This window comes from Molothrus aeneus, chromosome 2, assembly GCF_037042795.1.
Source record: "Molothrus aeneus isolate 106 chromosome 2, BPBGC_Maene_1.0, whole genome shotgun sequence".
NCBI classification, from domain to species: Eukaryota; Metazoa; Chordata; class Aves; order Passeriformes; family Icteridae; genus Molothrus; species Molothrus aeneus.
This window is the reverse complement of record NC_089647.1, coordinates 44158074-44161467: the sequence shown is the minus strand read 5'-3', so window position 1 is coordinate 44161467 and position 3394 is coordinate 44158074.

The window sequence follows — 3394 nt, the reverse complement described above, 5'->3', positions numbered from 1 at the left end:
CTAGGTGGTATTAAGTGACTAGTGGTCACTTATGTAGAGCATTTTTCTGTCTGAAAGCTGTGGCCCTCTATGGATCCTGAATTACTTCCAAGGAATGCACAAAGCCTGGCAAAATAGAAAGAAGTCACAGGGATCCTGTATCACTGTCATGTTGTTAAGATTTCTGTCTCCATAGAAAAAGACTTGGGACTCCATGAACTACTTAAAGCTTACTTCTGTACTTGAATTCATAGAGTGACTACAAGCTTTGAAGAGGCTGACTGGCAGTCTGCCCTGCCATTGTACCACAGGTTCTTGAGAAGCTTTGGTGCAGCTGGCCCACACAGGTACCCCATGGGGCCCCAACACACATTTGATTCTCCATCTGTAGGGGGAACAGCTTGGGAGTGAAAGTAAACGTGCAGCAAGCTTTGCTTAGAAAGAGGAGGTGTTGCGGGTTGTTTTCTAATAAGAATATTTTCACTTTGTTGTTTTCCATCATCATTAATAACTAGAAATTATCCTTGTATGGTTGTAAAGCATTTGCTGCCTTCCAAATCAATGTGCAGTTGGTTTGCCAGCCCTAAACATGTTGAGGGGGGGGTTTTGTGTGGGTTTTTGGGCTTTTTTGTGAAAAAGTTAATAGAAGTTTTTTTAGGCTTAATGGCAACAGGAAAGATTCTACAAGTAGAATTTAATAATCTATTTTCATATTAATTAAACCTGATTATACTTTTTCATATGGCTGCAGGTTGTGCTACAGTGAGAACAAAACTAGAATTTCATTAGTAGAGAAAAAATGCAACAGAGTAAAAATAAAAACTCAAACCCCAAAACAGAAATGCCTCATGAGTAACAAGCTGCTATTGCTTTCCAGGCTAGAACTGTGTTTTTAAACACTGTTTCTGATCTAGCAAATGCATTAGTGAAGAGGCAGTGGTCTACGTCATCAGGTTTGTCTCAAGGACACCAGTATCACTGCTGTGTGACATGGGTCTGTCAGTGAAAGGACAGGGGAGATAGCCTAACTGGAAATACCTATCTGCAAAAAATATTAGGGAATAATAAAACCCAATTATTAATAAGAAATTTCTTTCAAGATGCACTTTACAGGTATTCCTGTGTTTGTGTTTCATTTGTCCTCGCATCCCAAAGAAATTGCAGCCAGAGATAACCTGGTTTTATTCCTTCCTACAGGATCACTTGAGCTCCTTTAGAGCTTTGCTTCTAGAACTGTCTTGTAACAGGATTCAAGCAAGGGCTGTGCTTGCTGCCAAGTAGTATCTGATATCACAACCTAAATAATGTCACCCTGGCAGCCCACCCCCAAGCCCCCAGACAGCCATGTGCCCTTATGTGATCTGTCTAACCTTTCTGGTGAGGAGGGATTGCTTGCCAAGGGGCAGTCTGCTGCTCTGGGAAATCTGGACTGAGAGTGTGTGTCATCCCTGTCTCATTTCCACTTTCATTATCAGCCCTGTGCAGAATGTTTTTCATGTAAAATACCTTACAAACATGCATGAAATAGGACAATTACTGAAGTGTCACTTCACATTTCTTGCTGCACTCAGTAATGCTACACAGCTATCAATATCAAGACTTGTCACTTTCCAAAATGCAGGGAAAAGGGGTTGGTTTGTTTGTTTTAAATTACAGCAGTGCTGGTAGCATGAACAGATATGGATACCCACCATACGTGACAGTCTCCTGTGCTGGGATGAAGACTTTTTTTGGCAAGAACTTTCAAAGACAAAGTGGGTAATGCACTGAATGCCCAATGATCCAGACTGCAAAGGAGTCTTTTAAACCAAATGAAAATGCCCACAGTTCTCTACTGTCATGAAAAACCTTGTTTCCACATGAGGGATGTTAAAAATATGGGGATCTGAAGGAAAAATTGGCCAATTCCCACATCCTGTGGTGGAAAGAAAATTTGATTTTCTGCTGCTTATGTAAGCTGTGCTGCAAAATATTTTATTATTAATTTAGTATTTCTGTCTTCCAAAGCAGTAGTTCTGCTCTGTTCATTTAATGCCCAGTGCTGAGCCCGTGACTTTCTGCTCAGCAACAGTGAAATGTTGTGGCAGATGAAGACTGAGCAGGTTGTAGGTAAAACAGCAGTTTCTTACTCAGCTCACTGCTGATATTCTGGCTCTGGAGAACATGAGGAGAGTCTGCTGTTGGGTTAAATAATCTGATGGGCAACCTCCTATGGGCTGGATTCTAGGAGGGTGACAGAGACAACACTATGCACATGACTTTTACAGACATTGAGCTTTATAAAGAAAGAAAGCTTTTTGTCTTGGGGCAGTGAGATCATGAGACGTGCCAGATAAGCATGTTGTGCCTACACATGAGAAACAAGAAAATGGGAAGTTTTTATGACCAAAGGGAAAGATATAGTGGATTAAATTTTCCCCCTCTGCTTTAGTGAGACCCCACCTGGAATATGCTTCCAGCTCTGGCGTCCCCAGCACAAGGACATTGTCCCGTCGGAGCAAGTCCCAGGGAGGGACAACAGGGATTAGAGGCAGGGACTACCTCTTACAGGAGGGAAGATTAAGAGAATTGGAATTGTTCAGCCTGGAAAAGAAAAGGATTTGGGGTGACCTAACTGTGGTCTTTCAGTACCTCTAGGGAGCCTACAAAAAACGATTGACAGAAACTTTTTACATGGGTATATAGTGACAGGACAAGGGGGAATGACTTCAAACTGATAGCAAGTATGTTTAGATGCGATATTAGAAAGAAATTCTTTACTGTGACAGTGGTGAGGCACTGGAACAGGTTGCCCAGAGAAGCTGTGGATCATCCCTGGAAGTGTTCAAAGCCAGGTTTGAACACTTTGGGTGGGGCTTGAAGCAACCTGGGATAGTGGAAGGTGTTCCTGCCCATGGTAGTGGGGTTGAAACTAGATGGTCTTTAAGGTCCCTTGCAACACAAACCATTCTATGATTTTATGAAGTTAAACAAGGAAGGTATTTTAAAACTCGCTATGTTTTGAAAGCATCTATGAATCGGGTCGACTTCCGTTTGTATGCAAGAAAGGGAGCTGGTTCCAGCCTGCTAATGCTGAATAGAAATGGAAAGCCCGGACAGGAGACTCAGCTGTAGAAAACCAGTTTGGGGCGCTGGGCTGCGGTGCAGGGCAGAACTGGCGGCTCCTGAACACTTTCTGTCTGACTCGAGGGATGCCTGTGCTCTCCGGGTCTGCCAGGCCGGGTGCCGGAGGCTGTCTGGGTCCCCAGCTCTCTCCCGTGCCTACCCTGTCCCACATCCCGGCACACACGCCATTCCCCGGCGCGCTCGGGGCCGGGACCGGGGCCGGGACCGGGGCCGGAGGGGGCGGGCCCGGGAGCTCCGCCAGGCCCGGCGCGTCCAGCAGGGGGCGCGCGGTCCCTGGCCGGCGCGGCAC